General features: G+C 36.2%; 1 pseudogene; it reads right to left on the bottom strand.

Annotated features, from left to right (window-relative positions):
* LOC125672294 (VWFA and cache domain-containing protein 1-like) overlaps positions 1 to 22,359 on the bottom strand; it is a 71,249-nt pseudogene that overhangs the window by 35,593 nt on the left and 13,297 nt on the right.

Here is a 22,359-nt window from a genome sequence, read left to right as displayed (position 1 = left end):
TACAAAATAAAGGATTGGGCAAAACATACCAAAGGTGGGATCATGTGCCTAGGAGGAGTAAGTATCCCTGTCGTCCGGTCACACCCGCCGTGAGCCCCATCCCTTATCAGAAATATGGAGCAATCCTTGTAATAAAAAAAAAAACCACAAGAAAAAAACACACCAAACAACAGTATGCCAAGAACGGCCTAACAATCGGTATGAAACACGTCAGACAGTATTTGACCTAATGATAGGTTGTATTGACGAACTAGATGATAATAACGACCATAGAATTTGCGAATGCGGACTTTAAACGAGACCGTGTGCCAAAAAAAAAACCTTGTAACATTAACTTGTTTCTCGGGACCAAGCGGTCATTGCACAAAGGGTAAATGTCTAAGACGCTGGTAACCTCTACACATAATCGAAAAGTCCAAGCCTCAGTGGAACTAATTTATTCTGTTCCTTAACCTGTATGCGCAGATCAAGCGGAAGAAATAAATAAAAACTAGATGCTGTCATGAGACAGTAATACCCGCACGTAAGTGTTTGCCTTTAAATGTACTCTCTGTCCAAATGGCGGATCCAGAGGGGAATCCGGGGATTGGCACCCCCCCCCTTTCTGTGAGACAACTTTGTAGTGTTGTTGGTGTTTTTTTTAAATATGATACTGCTAATATTTGTAGGCAATTATTTTTAATGTACAAGTTGAATAAAATATGAACTAGCACTGGGTGATACACGTAAATTTATTTTTATCGATTCATTTTTTTCCTTCTTTTTTTAGATTCCTGGACCCCCTTTTTTATATCGCTGAATCCTATAATGTTTAACTAGCAAAGAAGCCACAGTGTGATTTGGCTACGTCATTGCATTCTCAGTTCCAAAAGGGGATGAAGAAGTTGACTCAGTAATTTGACAACTAGGCCTAACGCTATTAAAACAAAGTACGTACTTAAAGCCAAACCTCGATATACCAAATCTTCAAAACATGACTGAATTCATCGTTTAAACTTACATTTTCACTACATACCGTTTCGACTGCCTACCAGAGAGAGAGAGAGAGAGAGAGAGAGAGAGAGAGAGAGAGAATAACTCGAACTTCTTTCCCATTTCAAAAGAAAGAAATTGCGTTGTCAATAAAACCGACGGGGGTCATATTACTTCGCATTGGGATGGTTTTAAAGGGCAAGTGTCTGTAATCGCAAATGAAAGTTCCTAGCAGAAACAACACATACGACATGGGCGGATCCAGAAGGGGGGGGGGGGGGGTCCAGGGCGTCTGGACCCCCCCCCCCCCTCACCTTTGGAGAACCAAAAAGTTTAAGAAATATTCAATTTTAACGAGACTTTGAGTCCAAATGATATGAACGGTAGATATTTACATGTATATGTACTACTAACTGCTTCATTCAAATTTATCAACACTATTATAATTATCATTCAACTCTAGGATAAATAAGGCAACACACTGATAATATATTTACGATATTTTCGTCAGATACAAGTATCATTTTTAAAAAGAATTCTTAAAAAATACATTTGTATATGTAACATAAAAAATTTTGTTTAAGAAGTAGACAATTTGAAAGTGAAAAGGAAGTGCCAGGAAATGTTCAGAATGCAGGACAGAATGCAGGAGTTGCACCATTTACCCTACAGCTTCTGGGGGCCTAGGCCGCCCCCAGCCTACTGGGAGTAACCTCTCTCTCTCTCTCTCTCTCTCTCTCTCTCTCTCTCTCTCTCTCTCTCTCTCTCTCTCTTCATTTCTTTGCAATATCAGAAATAGATAGCGGATAGACGTTGTGAAAAGTATCTAAACGATCAAGTGCTGGACACCCCCCCCCCCCTCCACTTCAAAAATTCCTACATCCGCTTCTGTACAAGATATACTTCACAAGAGGTAGAATTCGGCAGTAACTTGAAAATCCAGGTTTTCTGTAACTCGTCGTAGTTACTTCAGTGTGTAATTTTTACGACAAGTTTAATTTTTAGTTGATGATCAGACATCGTCATATTCCACTTTTCCCCTCTCTAAATATAACTATGATCATTTGACCCAGCTAACGTTTTTTGTGAGCAAAATATTTACGAAGGTAATGTGACCAGGGTTGAATACTAGATGATATAAATAGAAGAAATAATGGAGTTTGAATGATATCAATGTTGTTTATTTGTGTTTGAATGCATGATGGTGATCATTGTGCATTGATAAAGTGGCTTTTTATAGGATCCGAAACAGTGACATGTGAGAAAGTTGGTTGGCGGGGATTTCTACTTTCACTTTTGAGGATGCAGTAAACGGACGACAGGAGGGGAAGCTGCGCATTTCCTCGTTGGATGATTTGTGTACATGTGTGGACGTGGATGTCATTTCAGTGAGTTCACTTGGATTTGAGAGGCTGAGCAAAGGCACAAAGAAATTGTTTCCTGAGTATAGAGTCTGAACCGAGGATATTGCATCATTCCTGATCAGGCAAGTCTGGCTTGTTCATTTATTATGTTCCCCAAACAAAGTTTGGGAACATATTGTTTTTACTCTGTTTCTTATTATGTTCCCCAAACAAAGTTTGGGAACATATTGTTTTTACTCTGTTTCTTATTATTATTATTATTATTATTATTCTTTTTCTCCGGTACTTTTTTGTCCGGTAGTGTTCTCAGAAACTACAAAAGGGATCGATATGAAACTTTCCAGGATGATAGTATAGCGTTTGTAGATGTGCATAGTGATAGTTATTTTGTTTGCACGCGCACGCACGTGCATTGCAATTTTGGTACAAAAAATGGAAAATCAGAATATTGAAGGAAGCGATATAAAACCTAAATAGGATGATAGTATATCATTTGTACATATGAAAAATAATAGTTATTTTGCCAGCAAAATGGAAAATCAGAATATTGAAGGAAGCGATATAAAACCTAAATAGGATGATAGTATATCATTTGTACATATGAAAAATAATAGTTATTTTGCCAGCACGCGCACGCATGCGCGTCCACGCGCATTACAAAATTTGTACGCTAACTTTGGAATCAGTCTAACTTGTTTAAAGGACGATAACGTTTTTGTTTTTCATCAAATTCTATTCATATTAGGGGTTTAGATGTATCTTGGTACTCCTTACAAATTGCTGTGGTTAGAATTACTGCTCAGCACGTGCATGCACGTGTGCTGATTTCTGATTGGACGATTTTAAAATCGCTATAACTTCCTTATATTTGGTGGAAACGTTATGAAATTCATACTGTGGGTATATGATACAAATGCCTGTTGAACGACATCAACAAAAATTCGGAATCATACACGCGTGCGCGTGTATCCACGTGCAACGCTTTCTTTCATTTCTTGGTACTGGAATGACCATATTGAACGTACTACATGTAATTAAAGGCTAAAATAAAATGATTTTTTGCTATAGATTCACAAGGACATCATTTTTTAATTGGGGGAGGTTTGGGGAACATCTGTAACGGTCCCCGTTACAATTAGAACTAGTTATGTTCCCCAAACAAAGTTTGGGAACATATTGTTTTTACTCTGTTTCTTATTATTATTATTATTATTATTATTATTATTCTTTTTCTCCGGTACTTTTTTGTCCGGTAGTGTTCTCAGAAACTACAAAAGGGATCGATATGAAACTTTCCAGGATGATAGTATAGCGTTTGTAGATGTGCATAGTGATAGTCATTTTGTTTGCACGTGCATGCACGCACGCGCACGTGCATTGCAATTTTGGTACAAAAAATGGAAAATCAGAATATTAAAGGAAGCGATATAAAACCTAAATAGGATGATAGTATATCATTTGTACATATGAAAAATAATAGTTATTTTGCCAGCACGCGCACGCATGCGCGTGCACGCGCATTACAAAATTTGTACACTAACTTTCGAATCAGTCTAACTTTTTTGTTGTTCATTGAAATGGCTTGAAATTCATATCATAGGTAGATATTGAGACCCTTAACTGATTTGCATGGTCAAAATTACCAATTTGCACGCGCATGCACGTGCGCTTCATTTTGATTGGATAATGCTAAAACGTTTGTAACTATCTTATTTATGAAGCGAATGAGATGATATTCACAGCATATGTAGACAATATGTGTATCTATATGTTGGTGTAACAAAAAATGCCAACGTACACGCGCATGCGCGTGCAACGTTTTTTAAATGTTCAATTTTTAAAGGACGATAACGTTTTTGTTTTTCATCAAATTCTATTCATATTAGGGGTTTAGATGTATCTTGGTACTCCTTACAAATTGCTGTGGTTAGAATTACTGCTCAGCACGTGCATGCACGTGTGCTGATTTCTGATTGGACGATTTTAAAATCGCTATAACTTCCTTATATTTGGTGAAAACGTTATGAAATTCATACTGTGGGTATATGATACAAATGCCTGTTGAACGACATCAACAAAAATTCGGAATCATACACGCGTGCGCGTGTATGCACGTGCAACGCTTTCTTTCATTTCTTGGTACTGAAATGACCACATTGAACGTACTACATGTAATTAAAGGCTACAATAAAATGATTTTTTCCTATAGATTCACAAGGACATCACTTTTTAATTGGGGGAGGTTTGGGGAACATATGTAACGGTCCCCGTTACAATTAGAACTAGTTATTATTATTATTATTATTCTTTTTCTCCGGTACTTTTTTGTCCGGTAGTGTTCTCAGAAACTACAAAAGGGATCGATATGAAACTTTCCAGGATGATAGTATAGCGTTTGTAGATGTGCATAGTGATAGTCATTTTGTTTGCACGTGCATGCACGCGCGCGCACGTGCATTGCAATTTTGGTACAAAAAATGGAAAATCAGAATATTGAAGGAAGCGATATAAAACCTAAATAGGATGATAGTATATCATTTGTACATATGAAAAATAATAGTTATTTTGCCAGCACGCGCACGCATGCGCGTGCACGCGCATTACAAAATTTGTACGCTAACTTTGGAATCAGTCTAACTTTTTTGTTGTTCATTGAAATGGCTTGAAATTCATATCATAGGTAGATATTGAGACCCTTAACTGATTTACATGGTCAAAATTACCAATTTGCACGCGCATGCACGTGCGCTTCATTTTGATTGGATAATGCTAAAACGTTTGTAACTATCTTATTTATGAAGCGAATGAGATGATATTCACAGCATATGTAGACAATATGTGTATCTATATGTTGGTGTAACAAAAAATGCCAACACACACGCGCATGCGCGTGCAACGTTTTTTAAATGTTCAATTTTTAAAGGACGATAACGTTTTTGTTTTTCATCAAATTCTATTCATATTAGGGGTTTAGATGTATCTTGGTACTCCTTACAAATTGCTGTGGTTAAAATTACTGCTATGCACGTGTGCTGATTTCTGATTGGACGATTTTAAAATCGCTATAACTTCCTTATATTTGGTGGAAACGTTATGAAATTCATACTGTGGGTATATGATACAAATGCCTGTTGAACGACATCAACAAAAATTCGGAATCATACACACGTGCGCGTGTATGCACGTGCAACGCTTTCTTTCATTTCTTGGTACTGAAATGACCATATTGAACGTACTACATGTAATTAAAGGCTAAAATAAAATGATTTTTTCCTATAGATTCACAAGGACATCACTTTTTAATTGGGGGAGGTTTGGGGAACATATGTAACGGTCCCCGTTACAATTAGAACTAGTTTTATTTATCATTTCTTTTCTCTTTTTTTAAATTAATTTTTATTCATTTATTGGTTTACAATATTACAGAAGGTGAAATGTACATGTTTAACTATTTCTGTGTATCATGTATGTGTATTTGTTTTAATTTTTAATTTTCTTGGGGGGGGGGGGGCTGTTATCAGTTTGTGTAGAGTGTCAGTTTTGTGTATTGCTTAAAGATCAGTACCAGTGTCCTAGTGTTGAACATTGGGCAGATATGTAAATTGGCACTTGGTTGGTTTATGCAGTCCTCCCTGACATTGACAGGGCTTTCCCATGGAGACTGTTTTCCAAGTTATGCGTAGAGTGTCAGTCATCTATCTGTGTCTCGCAAGTACTTGGTGCAGACAGCTATCATGCTAAATCCCGTGAAGGAAGGGGATATAGACTTCCTTTGGAATGACGTACATACTCAATCTTGCGTCGCTTGTGGAGACCCACATCTTGAAGAGTGACCTTGACTTTTGACCTTGACCCCATTTTTAAAGGTCAACCACCTAAGAATTTGTGGAGGAGCAAGTGATCTTGACCTTTGACCTTGACCCACTTTCAAGGTCAACAATCCTAGAATATCATGTGACTACTCCTAAAGATGTAGATGGAGCTTTATGATAGAAAACGTCATTTTTCGGCCCCTATTTGCCCCCTGGGGCCAATATGAAAATTCTGAAACCTTATTGCACATCTACAGGACATTACTATTCAGCTCCTTGAATATCATGTGACTATTCCTAAAGATGTAGATGGAGTTAAAGTGACAAGCTTTGTGATAGAAAACGTCATTTTTCGGCCCCTATTTGCCCCCTGGGGCCAATATGAAAATTCCGAAACCTTATTGCACATCTACAGGACATTACTATTCAGCTCCTAGAATATCATGTGACTGCTCATACAGATGTAGATGGAGTTTAAGTGACAAGCTTTATGTTAGAAAATGTCATTTTTCAGGCCCTATTTGCCCCCTGGGGCCAATATGAACATTCTGAAACCTTATTGCACATCTACAGGACTTTGCTATTCAGCTCCTAGAATATCATTTGGATTGCGCTGTAAATGTGGACACAGTTTTAGTGACAACAACCGGGACAGACAGACGGACGGACGGACGGACCGGGATAAAAACAATATACCCGAACTTTCTTTAGAAAGTGCGGGTATAATAATATGAATGATATCAATGATGTTTATTTGTGTTTGAATGCATGATGGTGATCATTGTACATTGATAAAGTGGCTTTTTATAGGATCCGAAACAGTGACATGTGAGAAAGTTGGTTGGCGGGGATTTCTACTTTCACTTTTGAGGATGCAGTAAACGGACGACAGGAGGGGAAGCTGCGCATTTCCTCGTTGGATGATTTGTGTACATGTGTGGACGTGGATGTCATTTCAGTGAGTTCACTTGGATTTGAGAGGCTGAGCAAAGGCACAAAGAAATTGTTTCCTGAGTATAGAGTCTGAAACGAGGATATTGCATCATTCCTGATCAGGCAAGTCTGGTTTGTTCATTTATTTTATTTATCATTTCTTTTTCTTTCTTTTTTTTGAATTATTTTTTATTCATTTATTGGTTTACAATATTACAGAAGGTGAAATGTACATGTTTAACTATTTCTGTGTATCATGTATGTGTATTTGTTTTAATTTTTAATTTTCTTTGGGGGGGGGGGGGGCTGTTATCAGTTTGTGTAGAGTGTCAGTTTTGTGTATTACTTAAAGATCAGTACCAGTGTCCTACTTTTGAACATTGGGTAGATATGTAAATTGGCACTTGGTTGGTTTATGCAGTCCTCCCTGACATTGACAGGGCTTTCCCATGGAGACTGTTTTCCAAGTTATGCGTAGAGTGTCAGTCATCTATCTGTGTCTCGCAAGTACTTGGTGCAGACAGCTATCATGCTGAATCCCGTGAAGGAAGGGGATATAGACTTCCTTTGGAATGACGTGCATACTCAATCTTGCGTCGCTTGTGGAGACCCACATCTTGAAGAGTGACCTTGACTTTTGACCTTGACCCCATTTTAAAAGGTCAACCACCTAAGAATGTGTGGAGGAGAGTGATCTTGACCTTTGACCTTGACCCACTTTCAAGGTCATTCAAGGTCAACAATCCTAGAATATCATGTGACTACTCCTAAAGATGTAGATGGAGCTTTATGATAGAAAACGTCATTTTTCGGCCCCTATTTGCCCCCTGGGGCCAATATGAAAATTCCAAAACCTTATTGCACATCTACAGGACATTACTATTCAGCTCCCTAAATATCATGTGACTATTCCTAAAGATGTAGATGGAGTTTAAGTGACAAGCTTGTGATAGAAAACGTCATTTTTCGGCCCTTATTTGCCCCCTGGGGGCCAATATGAAAATTCCGAAACCTTATTGCACATCTACAGGACATTACTATTCAGCTCCTAGAATATCATGTGACTGCTTCTACAGATGTAGATGGAGTTTAAGTGACAAGCTTTATGTTAGAAAATGTCATTTTTCAGGCCCTATTTGCCCCCTGGGGCCAATATGAACATTCTGAAACCTTATTGCACATCTACAGGACTTTGCTATTCAGCTCCTAGAATATCATTTGGATTGCGCTGTAAATGTGGACACAGTTTTAGTGACAACAACCGGGACAGACGGACGGACGGACGGACGGACCGGGATAGAAATAATATACCCGAACTTTCTTTAGAAAGTGCGGGTATAATAAAAACTAGTAAACCTGTAAAGCACCCTGGAGAACGGTTACAAGCAACCCCTAGGTGGTACAAAAGAAGGAGTAAAGTTCAGGAATTGTATATTTTATTTGCGATCATGTTCATGTCTACAGGCACCTGTACACTAAGTTCATTGAAAGGTCAGTTCGGAAACGAAATAAGATGCAAGATGAAGAAAAAATAAACTTCAAGAAAACCAACTATACTGATAACAAAACCCCCGTTAGTTATGCTTAGTTCAATTTTAATGATAATTATACAACTGATATTATTCGGAAAGTGGAGACAGAAATATGGTTGTACCCCTCCCCCACCTTGAGAGGGGGAACATGTCCCTCTTTCTCCTATGTCTTCGAGGTACATTATTCCCTTACTGGAATATAGCGTTACACACATCCGTCTACACAATGAGATTTTTGTGAAAGGGTGACCAGAAGACAAAAGACATGAATTTACATTCGATCAACACCGAAACTATGTCAATGAAGTTTACCTTAACTGTTCCAAATGAAGCTTCGTTCTTTACTTGTTTACTCATATTTCGTAGAACCTCTCTCCAATGGCTACTCATCCCTAAAATGATTTCATAACTCTTTATCAAACGTTTCATATTTTAGGCTTGAAATATAAACCAAAATGCACATCAACAGTAATAAGGGTAAAAAAAAAACTAAACAAAACCGCGATATTATTATGAGGTATCTTTACCTTGACCGAAAGAATATGTCAGAATGGTCACTGAATTATTACGAGCCTCGTTTTCAGTCTTGATTATATCTACTGGATCACCGCCAGCGTTATCTCCGGCGGCCAAAAACAAAATGAGAGATTCTGAAAATACAGTGATACACATTCTCAATAACACATTTATAATATACCAGTCAATATTATATTTAAAACAATACAAGCTGTAACTGACGGTAAATAAATTGAGATATAAAAGAACAAATATTAAACATATTTGTGAATGAATATATTCAATTTAATATAATCAGTAAATCTGAAGCAATAAATCAGCAGGAAATGTCGATTCAGGAATCATTGTCATCCCGTCTGGTATTCCTGCATTGACCTCGTAAGACACCAGTTCGGAAAAAAGCAAAAGAGGGGCACACCGCACGTGTCAGATTTGGAAACAATTTAACATGCCAATTTTATAGAAAATTTACTATCAAAACTTCATTTGAGTGGCACATTTGCGTAATTATTCCTTTCTAACACTTATTGTACTTCTTGTTATTCACTGTTCGTTATCTTCACCTTTCATGAAACGCTGTAATATTTTAAAACAAACGAAACGTGCAGTTACTCACGTCAGTTTCCGCCTTTGTGAAAGGTGAAGATAACGAACAGTGATCTATCTCATAACTTCTACAGTATTTGACCACATGATAGGTTGTGTTGGCAAACTAGATCGTTATACCGACCATAGAATTTGCGAAATGCTGACTTTAAACGAGACTGTTGGAACACCATGCACCATCAACCATATGCAGGTTATAATGGAATATTGCTACATAAATATGGGAAGTTGACAATAGAGAAGCTGAAATCATCATGTTTGTCATAACGTTGAGTTGTTCGTTTGCCGTTAATATCTACTTCAAATAAAATATCTAAGTATGAAGTAGAAGTGGACGACTCTGTGGTGTCGTTTATTCGAGTTCACTGAGATATATTGAATCGAGATATAAATGAAAATTATTATTCTTAATAGATAATACGTCGTCGATAGATCTAAATGTCAAATTGAAGGCCACTGCAAGAGCTTTTTTCTTCTCATGTAGAAGTTTTTGAATAAATTCTGCTTCATGGGAATATAAAAACAAGTCAGCTAACAAAGTAACACAATTTGTGCCCATGGGGAATCCAACAGACTGTTGGAAAACCTGATCATATCGGTTTCAGCAACCCGATTTTCCTCGGCAATCATCGTTCCCATGTCTGTGTACACGACGCAATAGCGGTTTACACGAAACTCTCATTGTAGGTATGCTCTTTTAAAAACAATATTCCCTTGTTCTTTTTCCTGAAATTTTCTTCAAATCTTGGAGATTATATTAGTTATACCGATAGGAGTTAATTTGTGGATAGTTGAAAAATACCATAGGATTAAACATTCTTTTTGAAAAAAATTATCGATGTGTAAACTCTGGATATTTTACTTACAAACTGAATAAAAGTACAAATCACTTTTATCTTAAGTTTGTGAGTAAAATGTCCAGAGTTTACACATCGACAAAGTCTTCAAAAAGAATGTTTGATTCAATTTAAATAGTTTCCCCGCACTATGTTATTTGTTTTTCATACGCGTATGTATACATAGCGTTTTTGGATTTATTGATGTGTAAATTCTCGTTTAGATTTATTTTTGTCCAATCAAAACAATTGTAATAGATAGCATTGGAATTATTGTCAGTTGCACCTTGTATTGCTTTAAACATCACTACATTGTGACCTTGATGATGAATAAGTGACAGCTTTGATGTGATAGTTAGCTACATTTTACGGGAGTCTTTCAATTTAGTTTGATCCCGTGGGGATCCGGGTTAGAATAGTAGTACCCCTTGCTTGTCGTAAAAGGCGACTAATTGGGGCGGTACTTTGGATGAAAGCACAAAACAAGGCCCCATGTCACAGCAGGTGTGACACGATAAAGATCCCTCCCTGCTCAAAGGCCGTAAGTGCCGAGCATAGCCCAAAAATGTGCAGCCTTTGATCGGGAATGGTGATGTCTCCATAAGAATGACAAATTCTCGATGGGGATGCTAAACAGTATAAAACTAAACCAATCAATTTACTTTGAATCCTTTTTACCTCTGGCATCCCCGTATGTTTCTATTTCTTGTTGATCGAAATATGAAAAAGCTGCTTGAATTCCTTCTCCATAGTTGGACTGCTTTATGGACGTCCATTCCTTGGTGAAGTCTTTTAGAGCGTCTTTGTTGGTGGTAGTTGCCTTTGCTAGCTGGCTACCATGACAGGAGGTGGGTTTCATGGCTTGTTCATTAAACGCTACTAATCCAATCTAAACAAAACATTGGTATTGTGGAATTCGTAACAAATAGCGTTTATTTCAAAAGATGTATTGGACTATACACAACGATTAATTCAGGTACTGCATTAAGCCATAGACTCTAAATGTTATCTTGATCACGTGTAAATAACTTACATAAGTATAGTTCTTGTGGTCAATTTATATTTCCTTGTCGACACAGTAAATGAAGCATAATGTAAAGGATATAAGCCAAACACTGTTGTAGGGCCGATATCAGTTCTTTCTCTCACAGAATGGAACGTTTGAGGCTTATATCCTACTTGAAACATTACATCTTTTGTTCTAAGAATGGACAGTCTCTGGTAAACCCATTGACAATGATAAATATGAATAAAGCTATTTTTGAATAGCCTGACAATAAAACCAGTCTTGTGTAGAAGTCTGTTTCGTTTGTTCACTTATTGGACAGTGTCAGGTAAATAGTTTTGTATTGCATGTTTTATATTCACTCACTCTATAGCACTGAGCCATATCAACATGTCTTCCTCTGATGGGGAGAGCATTTTCATCGCACAATCAAAATTTAAGGATTTTAATGAAAGTACTGCAAATATTATCTTAACGAGTGTTATATTCTGGATATGGAAGATGAGAAAGTTTTAGAGCCAAATTTTAATTTGAAAAGCATTGTGTTTTCGAATATTTGGATGAGGAAATAATTATCGCCAACAAAAAGAACTCAATACGCCCATTTCGTGAAATGAAATGATTCATGAAAGCGAAAATAATAATTCAGAATTAGGATATGTTAATAAAGAAAACATAAAGTGTTGTGAAGAAGTTTCGGAATGTGCCTCTGAATACAACGAAATTCAAATACAGTATCATTTAAGTTTTGATGCGATATAATAATGGCCAATGGATTTTTAAAAAATGTTAATCTTAAAGTTGAACCAGATATTTCTACTAAGAGCAAATGTCGTTTTAAGTGTTTCAGTGATTTTTCCGATATCTGTGTTGATTCTTGTATAAAATTTAGAATTAAATTTGTATCTCTTTGACAAAGGTATTGTCTTTCTCTTATTTTCAGGCTACCTGTAGATGCCTAATAAGTTATTGGGTTTACCTGGCACTGTCCAATAAGTTGACAATTACTGTCCATTATTTTTAAGAACGGACGGTATCTGTCCATTCTTTAAAATAATGGACAGCAATTGTCAACTTATTGGACACCTACAGGTAACGTTTTCACTACAAGTGGACGTTCTCCTTTATAAAAGCGAATAACAAAAATGTTTTAAGTAAAACAACCTTCCAAACGCAGTAAATTTAAATTAAAACCCTGTAAGCATAAACATATACTTTCTTATTGAATTTATTTGATTTTCATGGGAAGGAAATGTTCTATTTGTCCCTCAGAATGACAGAAGTGTTTAAAGATTCGATAACCTCAATGCAACCCAAGCGTTATTTTCAATTTGATAAAACCTAAATTCAGAATTATGACATCAAGAATACATACGATATTTTGACATGAATTGGCTATTTATCAGTTTTAAAAAACATTGATCCCAGGTTTTTACAAGCTTCACTTTTATAACTTAGATATATTGTCTTTCCAGACATTATAATGCAATATTCTTCGAGATATACTCGGGGTGGAGTGGGGTTAAAGAAAAACTTGGCAAACATTTGTATTTAACAAAAAATTTAGAATTTATGGCATGATACATGAAAGGTGAAAATAACGAACAATAATCAATCTCATAATCCTATAAGCAATACAAAATTGAGAGTTGGGTAAACATGGACCCCTGGATATATCAGAGGTCGGATCAGGTAAGCATCACCTGTCGACCGGTCACAAACGCCGTGAGCCCTATATCTTAATCAGGTAAACGGAGTTATCCCTAGTCAAAATCAGTGTGCCAGGAACGGACTAACAATCGGTATGTCAGAGAGCATTTGACCAAATGACGAATTTAAGGTTCGGTTGTATGTTACCATATGATATAATATTGTAGTTGTGAAAACCTGAGCTCGATGTTTTTACACTTATAGATAACCAATTGTTGTCAACATATCGTATGTATTTTTCATGTCATCATTCTGAATTTAGGAGGTTTTATCAATTTATGTATTTTTTTTTACTGTCAACAGCTGAATTCATATAAATGATCCACACATAAAATCTAGGTACTATATATATATATATATATATATATATATATATATATATTTTTCTAAAGTAAATGAGTTTTATGTTTTCTTAATTCCTCCACCACTGCTATGGAAATGTTTTCTAATCTCTGGTTTGCAGTTTGTTTTTCATCATTTTAAGTCGAATACGTTTGAAACATCTTAATTTGATTTACATGTAAATTATGGAGGTTTGATACAATGATAAACCTGATAGAACTAAAATAAATAGAGCATCATTTGATTTGATTCTGGTGATTCAGTTACTTTTATCATTTGGATGTGATGTAGTTTTCACAGTATCCCTACTACTTGCAAACGTAAGGAAAAGTAACCCATACAAGTTACATTGAAAACTACTAACCGGGTCATGGTTGATGAAAGGTACGAGTTCATAAAGGAACTTACACGATCGTTTGGATTCAGGGTGTCAATGACGTATTGCACGGCCTCACGTGCCACCATTAAAAGTGTTTTGGACTCGTAGTTACTACGACTTGCCGTGACCCCCGAGATGTCAACCGCCACAACCACGTCTTTGGGTTTCTTTGTCGCAGAGGATACATAATACTGCCTGAGAAAGATGGTCAAAACAAGCATAAGTTCTATTTTTAGAAACACAGGCAACATGTATCTTTGCTGGTGGACACTCTGTCCCCGAGGATACTTATCGCTCGATATATGTTCATCCAGGAATATAAACAATCACCACTGTTCGTTATCTTCACCTGTTCAGCTACATACAAAATGTTCATAAAAGTTTACATATCATGCATAGTCTCATTTACCTTACATAGAGCTGAGGTTAATTAAAACAAATACTTTTAAATGGAAACAAACTGCTTCTATGTAAGGTGAAGATAACGAACAGTGATCAATCTCATAACTCCTATAAGCAATACAAAATAGATAGTTGGGCAAACACGGACCCCTGGTTACATGTATATTTCCTTAGAAAATATTTGTTTTGTTAATCTTTTGTACCCCCAACCTTGTATACAACCAAACAGAAAAGATAAAGAGATCAAATTCGCAATAGGATTTTTCTATGAAGTATATCATACAGGAGTAAGAAATTGGAAAATTGTCGGAGTTTTCAATTTCATCCTGACATTGCATTGAAATTGAACGTAGATATGTAGATTCAGCAGCAGCAAGTCGGAATACAAGAAATTACATGACTTTGTATTGTTGATAGGAGTTATCAGATTGATCACTGTTCGTCATCTTTATCTTTCATGATAGATAAGATGGTTACATGTTGCAGGATACAAAACAAATGTACCATGTATTTCACAAACAGGTATATTTATCATCCATTGCCCTCAATTTGTTGACAAATACACATGATACTATAGGGTAAATAAACCAGCATCCGTATTAAATAATAAACAATCTATCATTTTATATGTATAATATCAGAACAAGTTCAGGGTTCCAACAAAATATCTACTAGTACATACATATTTATGAATGTGCAATGCAGCACATTATCTTCATATTATAATAACATGTATACACACCTAAATCTGGGATCATAGGAATAACAGTTTGAGCTGAAACGTTGAGCTGGGTATATAAGAAACGTTCCATCACTTCCACCGAAGTATTGCCACAACATGTTGGGATTCAGTTGATAGTTGTTTTTCATGGTCATTTCAATGTTTTTGTTGGGAAAGTGTTTTGATGAAGTTGATACCGATATGCATGCACTGTTCTCTGAAATCTGTAAAAGAATACAATCAAGTTTGTTGAGTAGATTCTTATGAGTGAACCCATTTTATTATTCATTCTGTTCTGTGTGGACCCATATATGTTAGTATGGGCCCAAATCTGTTCTGTGTGGACCCATATCTGTTCTGTGTGCACACATTCTTCGGAGAAAGTTTCTATAATATTTAGTCTCAAATTCAGACTATTCAACACATTTGTATAGATAGTGTTTACTTCACATTAGAGAATGTTTCACTGATGTAGAAAAGTAAATATTGCTAGGTGAATTTTCACAAATTTCGACCTATACATATAGCTTATGGCCGTAAAATTTAGGGTTCTTAATCATGTTAACGTCTACCGTCAGCGAGACCCCCGTTTTTCAGGTCATCGCCGAGAGACCCGTGACTTCCCCTACTGATCCGAACGCTTGGCGAAGGAATAGTCACTACTTTTGTTAAATGTTTTAGATTTGACGTGGTGCCGGGATCCAGAATCCTGATTTCGTATCTCATAACGAGGCTATCGTGACCGGATGACTTTACAGTCCATGATGGACATAACATCGAAAAGCACTTACTTCACTGTTTTGGGCGAAAAATCGGCGTGACAGTTTAAACAGTTAGCCTAATCATTGAGTCTCTTCGATTTAAGTAAATTTAAAAGAACTCCTTAACAATAAAATGTCTGTAATATAGATAAATCAACTATAAGTGCCTTGTCACAGGTATAATATATATCAATATTTACAGATAAAAACGCCAATATCATCCCATATTATACATTTATTGCATGATAGTGAGGGAGATATGAAGATTTATTCACCCAAGAAAAATCATATTCCCCGAGGGCAACGCCCGAGGGGAATATGATTTTTCTTGGGTGAATAAATCTTCATATCTCCCGATCATTCATGCAATAAATTGTTTATTATACCGAAACAAAGCAAGACTACAAAATGTATTTGAAATTGGAGTCCGCTCATCTATATGGCTGAGATCGCCCTAATGGTAAAACCGCGCCGTCAACGTATTACGGTAGAAGATACAAACAACGAAATACAGTGAAATGATAACCAGTTTTTGTATTTCCATTTTCCTTGAATGTAGATTAACTTCCTTGGGTTTTCTGTATCAACTAAAACCATGCATTCAACTGTGTATCAGAGACCCGCATATTTTGTGCCTTACAAACTATGAAAGTAGAATGACTCGGACTTATTGTGACGTCACAATACACTTCGTCTACCTTGACGTTAAATTTATGGAAAATGCACGAGGCTGCCCAAGGGGTAAATATGATAGGGAAATATGATGTTTGAGAGGGAGATATGAAGTTTTGTTATCCCTGGCATGTGACCGTCTAGACCAATCAGATTACGCGTTGCATAGAATTCTCATACTGAGATATAATAACGTATCTTCTGTATCAAAGAATGCAAGAGGAATACACCATTAAATCAAGCTATTGAAAGGGGCTTAGAACAATAGCATATCACTATTGCGCCGACTTTGATCTCAGCATGACAATACTATGAATGTATCTTCTACCTATCTACATCACCTACACGATCGATAGAGGATGCTTACTCCTCCTAGGCACCTGATCCCACCTCTTTTATATCCAGGGGTCCGTATTTGCCCAACTCTCTATTTACTATTGCTTATGGGAGTTACGAGATTGATCATTGTTCGTTATCTTCACCTTTCATTGAAATGTTGACCACATCATTTCGACATATAGCCTCTATCCCTTGAACATTGTTCACATTGTAGTAATAATGCAGTTACACTACTTTATAAGTACTACATTACTGAGGAAAGACTAATGGATATCCAGTATATATTTCCTATATGAGTCTTGTCGGATAGAAATAGACCTCATGGTAATTTTATCTGATTTTTTTATTTTATATTTCATAATTCACAGGATAAATGTTGAAAAAATGAAAATAGAATAAAGATATCTGAAATGATAACCAAGGTATTGATGTTTAATTGTGACTTGTTTTGTTTTCAATGATACATATGTCGTTGTCCTTTATGGTGTTATGTAAAGTTATAACATTTTACAAGATATCACACTGATTTTGACTACAGATTCCTTTGACCTGATCAATACATAGGGCGTGACCCATCGACATGGGATGCTTACTCCTCCTAGGCACCTGATCCCACCTCTCGTATATCCAGGGGTCCGTGTTTCACCAACTCTCTATTTACTATTGCTTATAGGAGTTATGAGATTGATCACTTTTCATTATTTTCACTTTTTATCGTACATACCTTGATCATGCTTTAGAAAAATAAGCATTTTAATCAAGAAACACCACGCAATGAATGTCTGATTATTTACCAGATTGATAAAAATTTAGCCTGGTCAAGTCTTTATAGGGTGCCTCTACACGTGGTCTAATTTCCTTTAAGGTGGCTCACTACACCCAGAAATAGTTTCTCAAATCAGTACGAATCAATTTAATCATAAAATATATGATGATATATGATAAGTATATGCGCATAAAAAGGCAGAAAATATGCATATTTGGATGAAAACATGATTTCAAAAAGATTATTTCAACACATATGAACACAAGACTCTGGCGGATTTGAACTCGATATCTGCGCTTCACCAGCCCAGTGCTTTAACCACTGAGCTACTATGTTAGACATACAAATTGATCAATACAAATACTTTCACAAAACATTTAAATCGCCATCGTGTGACGTAGAGTCATAGAGAGTATAAGCTATAGTGTAGTGAGCTACCTCAAGAGGCAACTGCTATCTCGGGAAATCCATCGCTCACCGAACTCCTCATTCAACCCACGGTATTCTTGGTAAGCGAAAACGGTTCCGATTGGTGCATCTCTAACACTCAAACCATAAAAAGAGCTGATGTTTTCCCCTTCACATTAATCACTGACCCCATCTTTTGCCCAGCTCCAGTGACACACGTCATCATGGTAATGTTGATCCTACGTTGATCTTATACCTTGATAACAAGTTTCGAGTCCCCTTCTCGGCGATTGCTTTGGAAGGTGTGCGCTGGAACTGCTCACCAATTTCGCCACAGTTCCAGATACAATGTAGCTTATCTTGCAGACTGAGGTTGCTGATCTGTTTACCTAGATCCTTCATGTATTTGTTAACTACAGTGGAGTTTAGCATGCGGACTCGAGAAATGCCTAGGTTTTTTTTCTGGGTTCTTGATGACTCTTTGTAAATTTTTGAAGCCATTCCACCATCCATGACCCGGAACCCCATTTTGAAATGCTGCACCTTCCATACGTTTACGGGATTTTCCCGGTCCTGGCAAAGAGTTAACTGTGTGCAATCTCCATTCCACTTTCTGGATGCCTTCATGACATTGTACAAAACTCTTTGGTAGAGCTGGTTCAAGGTGTCAGATAAAGTAGATTTAAAGGACACATCACATGTTTCTAAACTTTTTAATTATTTCAGCAAAATTAATTCATTTCATGCCTAAAACTACTTTACATGTGTTTTAAATGAAACAGTCTGTGTAGTTTTCGAGTTTGAAAGCAATGAAATTCAAATCTTGCGATATGCATATTTTCTTCGATATTTTACACGCCATTAGCTGTGACGTCATATGCGATCTCGAGCGAGAAGATTTGAAAACAGTTGTTAGTCATTTCATAAATAGATTAGATTTAATTGACAAAAAAACCCAACCAATTATCACATTAACGGCTTGTAAATAACACTGCATTAGGGTGTTTTGTGCCGTTTAAGAGAGGATTTGGACTGTTTGGTGTTTTTTTTTTCAATTTTCGAAGGAAGGTATGAGGGATAAGACGTGAATATTTTTTGTCGGCACAATGACTTTGCCATAAAAAAAATCAGTAGAATTTGTCCTTGTACCTTTTCAAACAAGAACTTGGACAAAGACGTAGATAAACTGCGAGAAAATGGTTCTATAGAAGCTACGCACTGTTACATATAGGCCTAAGCATATAGGCCTACGGCATATGCTTTCCGTTCTGCTCTCAAATTCAATACCCACTCGCACCAACTGACCTTCACCTTGTAAAAACATATAGGCAGAACTTGTGCTCGCAGTTTTCCACCAACTGGTAGTTTTAAGAAAGAATTTTAAAGATGAAAAATAATTGAACTTTAAATTATAAATAATAGAATATGATATTTCCAAACTTTGAATTGAATTATAATGTTTTCATATTTTTTAAGGAACGCGTACGTAACAACAACTGCACGCCGCGCTCCCTCTTCCTAAGTAACAACGTGTAGAGTTTTAAAAAAAAATAACGATTAATAAAATTGCTTGAATCAAATAATTTAAAAGTATTCTGATTTTCACTATAAATTTGATCTTTTTTTTTTTTTCGAAATGCACCTGTGACAATAGGCCTAGTTGTCAATGATGCGTAATCGTATCATAATTTAGGCCTATCTAACTTATTCAAAAATAAATTTAATAATAATTGCACTGTTTATTTTAGAAAGGCAACAATGCTAATTACAGTTGTTTATAGAAATGGTATTACCAAATAGTGTTTAGACAGAGATCCCATGTAAACATTACTTACTCGCAAATGCAAATTTCATACTCGCTTTCCTCGCTACATTTGGGTCGCTATTTGTATGCACTGGTGGCTAAAAGATATGACTCGGGGAAATTCGTCAACATCGAAATAAATGTTATCCATGGTAAATAAATTAGGTCCCTAAAACCCGAGTATTAAAAATATCTAAAACTACTTTTACAAGAAGTTGATCGACGAAGGTCGCATATGACGTCACTGCACCACGTGACTAACTATCTAATTAACTAGGCTTTTTGAAATCGGGGCTTACATTTAAGTCTGTATTGTGGCTAATTATCGCAATACTTCAGCGAACGAACTATTACAATTAATTTCTATGAGCATAAGGAAGACAAAATGCATATAATTCTGTATACTTTGAAAACACGAGATGTGTCCTTTAAGGACATTGTTTTACCGCAGCTCTGATAGAAAGTTTACCGCAGCCCTGATAGAAAGTTTACCGCAGCCCTGATAGAAAGTTTACCGCATAGTAATTTTCTATTCAGCCATTTCGTCCTATGTACAATGGGAAAACCTTTCTCAAATAATTTTCAATATTTTCTTAGATTTGTAGATTTATTGAAAAATGATTCTCGACAAATTCTGCAGATTTTGACAGTCGAACGGACACCAGGGTCGAGGTCAAAACAATGTGATATTGTTTATCTCATATATTTCAATCCATAAATAATTAAAACAATTACTAAACCTTTCAACGTTATCTTAATGAATACCTGTACAAAATATTATTTACACATCATAGTCTAGGAAAGTCGTGATGATATTTTTAAATGATCGTTTTCAATATTAAAACTACATATCATATAACCGAGCTCGGACCTAAAACAGAAGGTGGTTAAACATAAATGTCAAGTTAGTTTTTCTGGCAGATTTGAAGTAAGTCTTGGCGAAAATGTAGCTAATCTAACTCCAACTGATTTGTTTTTATTAAGTTTCTATAGTTGTCTGATGTAATGGGATCTCCTTTTCCCCTGTTGCCTCTTCCTCCTGCTTTAATGCAGAAGCACTAATACTTCCCTTGCGGGAGAAAAAACGGGGATTCAATGACATTATGCTGTAGCCAGCCTCAAGCAGAGTTTAAGAAAAACGTCCCAAACAATCCCTCAAAGTTTCTGATTCGAATTCCAAGCCATCCGGTCTTCTCAACGCTACATATGTAGGTAGAAGAAAACCACTCGATGTACGTGTTTAGCCCCTATAGCGGAATTTCATACAATTTTCTTGTTTCTGTACACAATTTTGTTATCCAGCAGTTGTAAATAAGTTTTTCTCGATGTAAACCCATTCCCAAGTGACACACCAAGATATCTACCAGACATATATGGTCGTAAAGATATTTGTATCCACTGTAGAAAATCGATGGGTCTCTAGGAGAAAATGGTTTTAAAAAGTTCCATTTTCCATTGCTTTCTTTGAAATGCGTTACTTTAGATAAAAAAAAATTCTTCAAGAGTAAAATGTTTACTTTTGAAATACCATCACATAAAAGCGTTGTCGGCCATACTTAGCATCGAAATTTTAAAATATTGTTGGTCTTGCAACCAAAAAGCTTGTGAGTAAAAACTTACAAAATGTGACATAAACAACAATACAAATAAAAGGAAACCTTGTATTCCAATTTATAACTTCAAATTCTAATTTAACTCCAAGAGTTTCTTTATATGTAACGCATACTGTTGAAATGAAACCTCAAAATAACCTCAAAATAATGAAAAGGGTTTGGAAATTATTGTTCATTATTACATGAATGTCATGATAAAACAAAAAACGTACCTCTGTTCTGAACTGTGGGTTGTACGTGCCGTTTATTTTGCAGCATTGTGGAAAAGTACTCTGCTCAAAAGCAGAGAAGGAGTCATATTCCTGTGTTATGGCCTTTTTAACGTTCTTTAGCTGATTCATCAGTGTTTGAAACATCTTTTCGAGGTTGTTGGTCATCTATGAATACAAAAAAGATATTTATCTATTTATTAAATATTTTATCCAGTATACTGTGCCATGAACGTCCTCACTCTAAATTAATGCTCGGGGACTATTTTACCTCAATTGTGACGCCACATCTGCTTAGATAACTCACTCGGAATTCCTCACACACTGACCTCGGAAGTGATCGGATTGCCATCATGAGTTTTTATATTCACGTCATCAAAACAAAATAGTTCTCAAATTGGAATATATGGAGGCAGTTGAACGTTTTAAATTAAAGTGTATGCTAATGTAATCATTTGCAATCTGCATTGTAATGGAAAGCCTAGTGGGGATCCGGGATAGAATAGTTTCTATTAAAGTACCCCTTGTTTGTCGTTAGGGGGAACTAAATGGGACGGTCCTTAGGACGAGACCGCAAAAACAGAAGCTCGGTGTCACAGGAGGTGTGACACGATGAAGAGCCCACCCTGCTCAAAAGGGTGTTGCTAAAACGCGAA

Source organism: Ostrea edulis, chromosome 1 (assembly GCF_947568905.1).
Source record: "Ostrea edulis chromosome 1, xbOstEdul1.1, whole genome shotgun sequence".
Taxonomy (NCBI): domain Eukaryota; kingdom Metazoa; phylum Mollusca; class Bivalvia; order Ostreida; family Ostreidae; genus Ostrea; species Ostrea edulis.
Note: the sequence above shows the minus strand (reverse complement) of the source record. Positions and strands in the feature narration are given on the sequence as shown.